The following is an 11,837-nucleotide window of genomic DNA, read 5'->3' as shown; positions in this document are numbered from 1 at the left end:
TAAACTTATTTTGCGTCTAGTCCGCCTTAGATCGTAGAACCGTGGTGTTCAGCTCGGTCACCACCACTATCTCGTCGTGTGTCGCGTTTCATCGAGAAAATAGACCAGAAGCTTCTCTTTGGGGAACTTTAGGTGAACCTCCTCGTTTCCCTCTCTTTCTATTCCGGAGTTTGATTGCTCATTGAAGCTAGCGAACTGCCAATTCCGATAACTAGAATCGCCGCTGCAAGGTCCTGAGCGATCCGCCAATGACCCAGCCTGATCTCTTTCTTTCTTTTCTATTTCACGTTCTCGAATAGCCCATTCATGTTCAACCAGCACCGTTCAGCACATTTTCATGTTTAGCCTCCATCCGAACCTATTTCAGCCCATAACCGAACTCGCTTGCCACTCAAGTCTCGACGCGAGATCGTTTCCTCCTTCCTTTACCTCTTCCTTCCTCTCTTTGCTCGCTAACTTGTGGGGCCTACTGGTCAGCCCAATCTCGTTTCTCCCGTGGGCAATCTGGACTCAAGGACGAGTCCCAGCCCGATGCGCTTCACTGCTTGCCAAACCCCCGCGCCCCTATAAATCCTGCACGCAACCCTAGGCCCGCATCTCCTCCTGCTCGCTCTCCCCCTGTACAGCCGCCGCCGTTGCCTCCTCCCTGTTTCCCCGCAGCCCCCAGCGCACCTGCGTCTCCATGCCTAAGGCTCTGCATCACCGTGCGCCTAGGCCTGTCACCGCTCCCTGTACGCTGCCCTCACGCCCCCGCCGCCTGCGTCTTCCCCAGCGCCGCCCCTGCTACCGCGCCCGAGCCCCTGTGCTCCACCGCCAGCTGCACCATCCCTGCGCAGCTAGCGCCGCTGCCCAAGCCTGTGCCCCTGCCCCTACACGCGAGAGTGTCGTCGCCCCTGCCCCGCTCCTGCTGCCGCGCTGCCCCTGTGCCCGTGCGCCGTCACCACGAGTACCGCCTAAGCATCGCCGCCAGCCCGAGCCCCTGCCGCCGCGCCTCGCCTCGCTCCCTGCCTGCCTCCTCCTGCAAGCCGCCTCTCAACTAGTGCCGCCGCCCAGGAAAAGGATGAGCAGACCGCCGCCACCCTCTTCTCCGGCGAAATCTGACCACCACGATGCATCCCCGCGGTAAGTAAGGTATGGAATCGAATCCCCTCGTCGTCCTCTTTCTTTTGCCCCGCTCCTCGCGACCTTCCGTGCCCTAGAACATCGGGAATTTGCAAAATAGTAGCCGCCGGCCACCATGGCTATGCTATGAAGCTTTTGCAATTTAGCCCCTAAAAGATTCTGTAATTGTCATGTACTTTTCTGTGTCTTGCAAATTTCGTAGAAAACCCCCTGGATCTATTGCATCTTTTCAACATAGCCCCACCTGTAGTCTTTTGCAGATCTAACCCTAAACTTTTCTTTATTTGTGAGCATTATTTTCTGTGTCATGCAGAACAAGAGTTGAAAACTCTGAGCAGCTATTCTCTAAAAGAAAGACAAGTGTTTCCTTGATCATACTTTTGTCCTAATAATCGGAATAAATATAACTTTCTTTTATGCATGCATGTATCCTAATTTTGATGGATCCTAATTAAGGATATGCCTAGTCTTTATGATTATTTCTTGCTAACCTGGATTTTATCTTTATGTTGAGTAGTTTCTGCTTAGTTGCTATAACTGGTTCCGGTTTGGGAATAATATATAACCATAATGACAATAATGATGATACTACACCTGTTCTATCCATGTTCATGCGCTATGCGTTGTTAATACAAGATCATATGTTTAATCGGAACATGAAGAACCACTCAGGAAAACAGTGCAACCATAATACTATATGGCTCTAGTCTTGGCTAATTAATTAGAAACACTAGCTTATGATCATCTTACTGAAAGGGCAAGAAGGGTTTGCATTGACGGGGTATAGCCCGGTCCTCTTGAGGCTTTATGATATATGGTCCTTGGCTAAGGCACTTCCTCATTAGAGAGAGTTATGACTGTTTTGACTTGAAACCTTAGCGGATTGTCATAAGTTAGGGAATCTTTGTAAAGGCTACATAGTGAATCCCTTGCCACTTACCTCGAAAGTGTTTAAGAGGCTAGCTACCTCGGGCAAATTGGGAGACATGAATTGTGGGTAAAGTGTACAATCTCTGCAGAGTAAAAACTGATATATCGGCCGTACTCATGGTTAAGAGCGGCTTGGACCCTCACATGATTAATGAACTTGAAGAAGAATTAAATCATGAACCATGTATATGGTTTTGGATATGCTTATGCTGTATCTCTTCTCTCTCTTTTAATGTGAGTTTTGGTATGAACTTATACCTTAGTAATTAGGTGCTAATAAAACTTGACCAACTAAACTTGTTTATCGCAGTAAGCCAGTCAGCCTTTCCTTGATTTTGGCCCTCATGTCATATAATTCCCACCACTTGCTGAGTACCAACCATAAGTGTACTCACGCTTGGTATAATTGCTGCTCAGAGGAGAAAGTGATGCGAAGTCTTTTGAAGATGATGCTGAATTCTAGGCCTACGCAACCCCGGTCGATTGCCTGTGAAGTTTGGAGTCTTCGTTTCTAGGATAAACTATATAACTCTGATAATCTTTATAGTCTTTTAATTCTCTTTTCGTAATACTGTTGCTGATTATTCACTAATAAAGTCACTATATGTATAGAACTTGATCCTGGCATACATGTAGTTATGCATTCGGTTTTGTCCTTAAAACCGGGTGTGACAGAAATGTATTTTGTTCTAGGATTTTTTGTTAAAATTACCATCATTGCTTTCAGTTTCCCTTGGTCTCACTGGCCTTATTATCTGCAGACAATCATGTCTACTCCCTATGTTTAGTTTGTTTCAATATTGTGGAGTTACATGGCTGAATTATATTTTTGATATGTGAAAAACTAGGAATTTGTAATTTTTATCAGTGAAAGTCGTTTTCATATAATTTGAACATTGCAGATGGAAATCTAATGAGCACATGAAAAGAAGATGATTGTTAATAGATCTGTCTAAAATGTGACTCTGTTGTAACTGTATTTGGTCACTCTACAGTAAAGAACAAACAAATATTGTATTCAAGTACTTTCCCGTTTATATATAGATGACGAAGGTTTTCTGATTCACATCATGACAAATCTGTCAATTTCTATTAGAGTATTACATAGCCTATTGAGTGAGAATGTTTTTCTATATTGAAGAAAGAATATCTTAATGTCGAACATAAATGAAAGCAAGTCAGCTGGGTAATTCGTTAAGCATTATTAGTGTAGGATATATTGTTGTAACCAAGTTTCTTGTAGATTTGGTACCACATATCTGTTACTTTTCTGTGTTAGTGGCCGGACTAGAGCCATAGCTATATATATTTATTCCATACAGAGGGATGGGAATGGAGCTTTTGGTTATGGACAATAATTTGTTTTCGCCTTTTCTGTTTGTGTTGATTCAGTCGATTTTTCATTGGATGTTACTAATAGTCAAAGGTCATTTTGGTCCGTCTTGCAGGCTAAAGATTGACGCTATCTAGGGTCAATGAAAGAAATAATGATCTGAATAGAGAGGCATCGTCCTGGACAAGGTACTAAACCAGTGATATGATATAGAGTCCGAGGAATTTCCAGTACCCTGATAGTCGGTCCAAGAAGTTAAGTGGCGATACTGTATTTTTGTCCATCTACAATGAAGAGTATATGAAGTTATCCTGAAGTATGTTCTTTCTTTGTAGATGAAGTTTTTCTGCATCACATCATGATCAGGTTCTAAAAGAAACTAATATATTGTACTATTACATATAATCACAGCTCTCTTTTTATCTTGAAGCTTTGTTCTTTGTAAATGAAGAGTCAAGGGCAAGCAAAACACGTCATCACGGTAATTTCTAGACTATTACCGGTGGAGGACGTATCGTTCCAGTTCTTTTATTTAAGTAAGAACAACTGTCTAACTTTATTTTTGATCTGGTAACACAGATCTCGTATCCTGTTTTCTGTATTTCTGGCTTATGTAGAAGTCATTGTTATACTTGTGTTCAATATGGAAATTTAGCAACTTATGTAGAACAAAACATGTTCAATGCCATTTTGTATTCTTTTTATTTGCACCCTTGTATAGATGAGGAATAGTCCTACAAGTGTAGTTTTAGTAATTTGTGATCTCTGTTTTGGTTTGTGTGTGTGTGAGTGCGCCTCCTTTGATGTCTCTTGTTTCTATGTACTCGCTACACCCCACTTCATTACAAAGCCTTGAATGTCCCAACAAATAGATTATAGGTGGATCAACAATAGTACATTACATATGTAACATCCACATAGAAAACAAACATTAAGAGACAAACTGTTAAAAACATATATTATTAAGTCACCTAGGAATATTAAAGGCCATGTATCCATGAGTCTCATACTCTCATCTAGTCATCATCTTCCTCCTGAGATGGTAGATACTGTGCCAAAGCCCATTTCTGATTGACACTGTGATCTGATGTATGGGTTGAGATCATCATTCTGCATCAAAGCTAGCATGGAAAAGCTTAGATTTGGCATTTACTCTGATATTGGCATTTCCTTGTTGAGGTGGCTTGCCTCATATTTGGCCTTATGTTAGTAAACGGGTGGGAGCACTACAGTCCTAACTTTAGTGCTAGGCATGCCTCATCAATATCATATTCACCTTGAAGTTTGATGTCCACTGTATCTGCGAGTGATCCGTTATGCCAATGTTCAAGCACCCAGTCAACTAATATTAGTTGTCCGTCTTCGGTATTTATCTTGATAGGCCTTTGCCCACATATGACCTCAAGAATGAACATGCCAAAGGCAAATACATCTGTCAGAGGGGTTGCATTGCCAGTGCGTGCTAGCTCTGGAGCTAGGTATCCTATGGTGCCAACCACATGTGTGGCTTCTGGGATAGTGCCATGATCATACAATCTTGCGAGACCAAAATCACCTATTCGCCCATTGGTCCTGGCGTCGAGGCGCACATTGCTTGCCTTAATATCACGATGTATGATGAATTCTCACACTCTTCATGAAGGTAAAGTAAACCGGATGCTACTCCTTGAATTATTTGAAACCTTTTAGTCCAATCTAGTGTAGTCTTGCCATCTTTACCATACAGGTATTTGTCAAGGCTTCCATTTGGCATGTAATCATACACTAAGAGAAGCTCACCTTTCCGCCTGCAATATCCCAACAACGGCACAAGGTTACGATGTTGGAGGTGACCAATACTAACAATCTCTGCAATGAATACCTTTATGCCTTGTTTTGAGTCATGTGACACTCTCTTCACAGCAACATCTAATCTGGATACAGGGAGAACCCCCTTATATACTATTCCAAACCCTCCTGTACCCAATAGATTTTTATCTCTAAATCCTTCTGTCGCATCAAACAAATCCTTGTATGAAAACCTATGAGGGCCATACTCAACCTCCCAATCTTCACGTAGCTCAGCATTCTTTAGATTCCTCCGCACAAGTACAAAACTAATAATGCACGCACCAAGGAGAAGAACAATAAACGCTACCGGCAAAGTTATCTTTAATGTCTTCGACTGAGCCTTTTGACCGAGACGAGGAAGCTTGGTAATTTCGATTGGTGGAGCAGGACAGTTGATGCCAAAACTCGAGTTTTTTTAAAAAAGGGTTAAAAAATTAAATTCGAAAAAGGGGTGCCAGTTTGGAAAAATTCGAAAAATGGGTGCCTCCCGCCCAATCAACGGGCGGGAGGCGTGGGGCCGTGAGACCTCCCGCCCATCCAACGGGCGGGAGGTCGAAAAATATTTCCCAGGCCCCTCCCGGGGGCCTCTTCGTGAAAGAAAACTTTTCTTATTCGTGAAGAGACCCCTGACGCGGCATCCAGCCCGACCAACAGGCGGGAGGTCTCCCGAGGGGCATCCCGCCCTCCCAACGGGCGGGACGTCCCCCCCACCCACCCCTAATTCTTATATTATTCAGCAAAAATCAACAAAAAAAAAGAAAGGGAGGAGAGGGAGAGAGGAGAGGAAGCGGCGAAGCCCTGTTCACACGTCGGTTTGGAGGTATATTCTCGTTCTAGTCGTATAATTATCAATTATTTTTAGGAATATTTGTTAGGATAGTTATATTTTAAATAGTTTTCAGTATTTTCAATAGCTTTTAGGAATATTTGTTAGGGTAGTTCTATTTTAAATAGTTTTTAGTATTTTCAATAGTTTTTAGATATATTTCTTAGGGTAGTTATATTTTGGATAGTTTTTAGTAATTTCAATAGTTTTTAGATATATTTCTTAGGGTAGTTATATTTTGAATAGTTTTTAGTATTTTCAATAATTTTTAGGAATATTTCTTAGGGTAATTATATTTTGAGGAGTTTTTAGTATTTTCAATAGTTTTTACGAATATTTCTTAGAGTAGTTATATTTTGAGGAGTTTTTAGTATTTTCAATAGTTGTTAGAAATATTTCTTAGGGTAGTTTTATTTTGAATAGTTTTAGTATTTTTAATAGTTTTTAGATATATTTCTTAGGATAGTTATATTTTGAATAGTTTGTAGTATTTCAATAGTTTTTAGGAATATTTTTTACGGTAGTTATATTTTGAATAGTTTTTAGTATTTTCAATAGTTTTTAGGAATATTTCTTAGGGTAGTTATATTTTCAGGAGATTTTAGTATTTTCAATAGTTTTTACGAATATTTCTTAGGGTAGTTATATTTTGAGTAGATTTTAGTATTTTCAATAGTTGTTAGAAATATTTCTTTGGGTAGTTATATTTTGAGAAGTTTTTAGTATTTTCAATATTTGTTAGAAATATTTCTTTGGGTAGTTATATTTCTTAGGGTACTTATATTTTTCATGCAGATATGGTGCAGACACCGGAGCTCTTTGACGCGAACACCGACGAACGGCACAGGTCGTACCTGGCAGCGGTGGAGGGGCAGCAGCTTCACGAGTTGCGCCCTCATGTAGCAAAGGAGTTGTTGCACCTGGACGACCGCTGGCTTGACAAGTGATACTTTGAATTTTTTTATGCAACTAATGTATAGCCTGTACGATAATTGTAACCACAATGCAAAATATACACGTTACGTGAGGCTGGTTTGCTGCCACTCGCACGTATGCTTCAGGCCGGCGTCGGGCAAGACGGTGGCGCCAAGAAGCGGATGCAGCTGGACCGCTCTCTACTTGCGGCGTTGGCGGACAGAGACGCACACGTTCCACTTGCCGTGCGGGGAGATGGCCCCCACGTTGCAGGACGTGTCGTACCTGCTCGGGCTTCCCATTGCGGGTGAAGCGGTTGGCCCGGTTGCCGTCCCACCTACCTGGAGGGCAGAGCTTCAGGAGCAGTTTGGTCCAGTGAACCCGCCACTTTTTGTGAACGTACCGGACGCGCTCGGCCCCGCCAAGAGTTGGGTAATACAATTTAGGGTAAGTACAATTACTTTTTAATTAACTTAATTGAATCATATGTGACTACCTCTAAGCATTGAACAAATATATTTCAGGCTCAGGATCTCTACCCTCTGGCTAGGCAGTACGAGGTGTCGCGCTGCCTGGAGGCATATCTGTTGTGGTTGTTCGGCTGGACTCTTTTCTGCAACTCTAGCGGCAATTATGTGGACAAGGTTCTCATCCAGTACGCGCGCGCGATTGCGGATGCGGAGCCGGGCCAGGTACCTGGGTGGAGCTGGGGATCGCCAGTGCTTGCTGCCATGTACCGAGGCCTTTGCTAGGCCTGTTTCAAGACGGAGAGGACCGCCGTCATCACAGGCTGTCCACTTCTGCTGCAGCTATGGTCGTATGAGCGATTCGCCATAGCACGCCCCCAATCAGCGAGGAGCCTTATCCGCCTGAGATGTATGGGATGTGGCACGAGGATAGCCCAACGATGGGTTCGCTTTGGACCGATCGACGGGTAAGCTCTTTAAGTTACTGTTGTACGTTTCTGCACATGCAAAGTACCAATGCAGTTGTGTAATTTTGCAGATGAGCTGGGCACATCTGCAGGTCCGAAAAGTATACCCGCAGTTCATGTCCGAATTTGATCGGATGCGGCCACAGGATGTCATCTGGACACCGTACACCGCTGCGGCTGTCCAGACACGTGCGCCGCACGGGTTGTTCTCCCTCTGCACGCGTGACGAGGCGTACTGGCTCACAAAGGCGAACCTAGTGTTCGATATTATCGTTGAGCCGTACTGCGTCGAGCGAGTGATGAGGCAGTTCGGGTGACGACAGCACTTTCCTCTCCTACCTCGAGCATTCCAGGCCGTGCAGTGCAACGTACACGAGTAAATTTTTGATAACTCATTTTGTATTAATTATATAATCATTATCATAAAATAATGTTGTATTTCAAATGTTTGCAACAGATATTTGCGCAGGGGATATCATGCCAACAAGGTCAACTGGATGGTCAAGCTGCAGGAGTACGTTGGAGGGTGGCTAGACGCACCTGACGGTGCATACCTCCGCTGGTACCTCCCTCGCACGCGTCCGTACGTCACTCTTTCACGTATTGATGACGCGGAGCATCAGCACCAGCCGACCATCTCGGACACGTATCCCTCATACCGTGATCAGGCGCAGCGTGGCGCGGTACGTCTTTCGCAACTTGAATTATTAAATCTTTTTTTATAAAAGATTGATAACAATATTACTCTGCTTCCCATTACGTATGCAGATCGATCTGATCAACTGCACGGAGGTCGAAGCTACATCTCAGATCACGTTGCTTGAATGTGGAGTACGTGTACCGGACGCACAGTACAAAGACAGCTTTCGTAAGATTCAAGACAACTTGACGCGAGCGTTACGTGCATTGACATGTCACGGCAGAGACAACGTGGGGGCCTCCAGTTCATCTCATGCGTCCGCCCACGTGTACACAGCTGGCCCGTCAACCTCTACAGCACCGCACGCAGCGTCCAGCGGTACTGCCGCTAGTTCCAGCTGTAAGTCCTTTATAATTGCCATTTCGATCAACTTTGATTTACACGACTAATTTTGATTGTTTTTATAGTCATGCACCCGACGGCAATGGGACCTCCTCCTACAAGAATGGAGCCTCAGACGTTTCGCGCCTATGCTCCAGGAACGTCTCTCCCGTCGGGTTCGACGCCAGCTGCTCCGTACTCTCAGGGCTATACTCAGCATGCATGGTCGATGGGAGCTTCTGCACACGGTGGTCAATTCGGTGTGTCGGACTGGGACGACTGGGAGGGCGGCTCCGTCACTTGGTCGGAGTTGGTGGACGGCGGCGCCGGGCCTGACATCATTGGTCCCTCCCAGATATATGATGCTCCAGGTGCACAGTCCCAGAATGACCCGTTCACGCCAGCACCTCCTCCGCCTCGTCCTCACCGTGCTCCAGATGCATTCACGTACTCGGAGCACCACATACGCTGACGGCCTAGGACTAGGGGGGAGGATGAAGAGAGCGCGAGGTCCGGGACAGGCGGGGTAGATACTCCTGATTCGGTGGACTTTTTATATTTAAACTATTTTTGTATGATACTATTTTATTTTTAATGGGTTGATGTATCGTACTTTCATAATATTTGGATTCTACGTTGCAAAACGTTATCATTTAACCATCTTCATACGAGTTTTAGATACAGTAATCTTCTTCGTAAAATTGAATTAAAATTTTATATGCATACAAAAGAGTATGGTGAATAAATATTTTATTTGAAAAACGTATGAATTTAAAATAGTATGTAAAATAAGAATTCGAACAGAAAATAAGAAATTAAGAAAATGGCAACTTCCCGCCCGTTGGGCGGGCGGGATTGATGTATCGTACTTTCATAATATTTGGATTCTACGTTGTAAAACATTATCGTTTAACCATCTTCATACGAGTTTTAGATACAGTAATCTTCTTCATAAAATTAAATTAAAATTTTATATGCATACAAAAGAGTATGGTGAATAAATATTATATTTGAAAAATGTATGAATTTAAAATAATATATAAAATAAGAATTCGAACAGAAAATAAGAAATTGAGAAAATAGCAACTTCCCGCCCATTGGACAGGCGGGATGCCTCCCGCCCGACGGACGGGCGGGAGCCTCAGGGGCCTCTTCGCGAATAAGAAAAAAATTTCTTATTCATGAAGAGGCCCTCGGGAGGCCCTCGGGAGAGGCCTAGGAAGAATTCTCGGACCTCCCGCCCGTTGGATGGGCGGGAGGTCGCCTCACGCCCGTTGATCGGGCAGGAGGCGCCCATTTTTTGAAATTTTTCAATACGGTACCCTTTTTCAAATTTAATTTTTTATCCCTTTTTAAAAAAAAGTCCGCCAAAACTCCAGGCAAGCAAATAGTGTTGTCCAGTTGCTGTGCCTGTTGAGGATGAGAAGCCCATATACGCCAGATTAGTGATGACTGTTGATAAATTGTAGGTAGTAGAGAGCAGTGGCCTAACTGGTTTTGCAATGTTGAGGGGAGCCATGGTGACATTGATCTGCGTGGTTTCTCTGTTGTAGTCCACCCAAACTTGCATCGCCTTGTGGCTATTAAGTGTCAAATTCAAGAAAGCACCATTCTTATCATCATAATAGCCTGCTTCGTAGGATTGCATGGATCGAACACTATTGATATTGATGCCAACATGGTTGTCGTTGATGTCATGCAAGTCATAATTTTGGACAGTGTCAAGCTCAATAGCAAAGATATAACTATGTGGGTCACCATTGGTCTGGTCGTTGAAGAGGCCCAAGTATTGGGTTGGGAATGCAGCTGAGAAATTTTTGTTTGGCGCAATGAAGAAGGCGAGGCCACTCTCAGGGTAGGTAGACAGGATGGCAAACACAAAGGATATGGAGAATGACTGCACTGTACCAGACTTGTGGAAGAGAACCGGACTTGGGTGGAATGCATGGCCTTTCTGCCGAACCATGCTGTCGGTAAGCTCAATAAGGCCGCTTGGCATGATTCTAGCTCCACCATCGAGGGTAGACAAACTGATCTTCCCCAGAACTGCATCCTACAATACTAAGACCCATGAGCAGGCAGAAGAATGTAATCTCCTTTGGCATGTGTGTTACCTTGTAGTTTCTGGATCATGCACTGTGGTGACAAGCTTAATGGACTCTGTTTGGCAATTTGGCAGCTCAAAATTAGCAGTGGAGCTACTCAACTTGTAGTTGATGAGGCTTCTACTTGTTCAAAACTTCTGCATACTTTTCTCAGGTAATAAACATGGAAAATGATGTGTTTCTACTACTGAGAATGATGGTTTGAGATTATAATTAGTCAATTATACAGGTCATCAAATTTGAGGACGACTTGGGTGGAAATTTGCATAGCTGAAAATAGTATTTTGATTACGTATGGCAACAACTTTGAGACTGACTTGTTGAAACTTCACATTCTAGCACATATCATGACATGGATTTGTTAAACATTTCTTTTCAATCAATCATACCTTCATTAGTGGTTACTAATAGTCAAACTGTCCTTGTTTGCATGAAAAATATTGAGGCTATCCAGTTTCAATGAAACAAATGTATGGGTTTTGAAACTGTATTAGTTTGAATATTCTGACCAAAATCAACAATCTTCTGAACTTGGAGGTGGAATCCTTGACATGGTCCCAATAGAAGTTCTAATACCATATGATGCAAAGTCGTCGAATAACATCCAATTTACTGGTTCCTACTTCCTACAGCACTTTCAATGGAGAACTAATCTGGAAGGCTGAAGCTGAGGGCAAGCACAAGTTCTTCACATGGTTGCTGCTGCAATGCAAGATCTTAACAAAGGACAAACTGATGGCGCGAAATTGGCCCTGCAACCTGATTTATGAACTATGCAACCGACACCAGGAAACAGCGGTGCATCTCGTCCTCAATTGTAC

At 43.4% G+C, this 11,837-nt stretch overlaps 1 pseudogene; it reads right to left on the bottom strand.

The window, feature by feature from the left end:
- Positions 1-4,408: 4,408 nt before the first annotated feature.
- On the bottom strand, positions 4,409-11,016 carry LOC112889838 (annotated as a pseudogene).
- Between the last annotated feature and the right edge of the window lie 821 nt (positions 11,017-11,837).

The sequence above is a fragment of the Panicum hallii genome, chromosome 4, assembly GCF_002211085.1.
Source record: "Panicum hallii strain FIL2 chromosome 4, PHallii_v3.1, whole genome shotgun sequence".
In the NCBI taxonomy this organism is placed as follows: domain Eukaryota; kingdom Viridiplantae; phylum Streptophyta; class Magnoliopsida; order Poales; family Poaceae; genus Panicum; species Panicum hallii.
The sequence above is the reverse complement of the archived record's forward strand: the minus strand, read 5'-3'. Positions and strand labels throughout refer to the sequence as shown.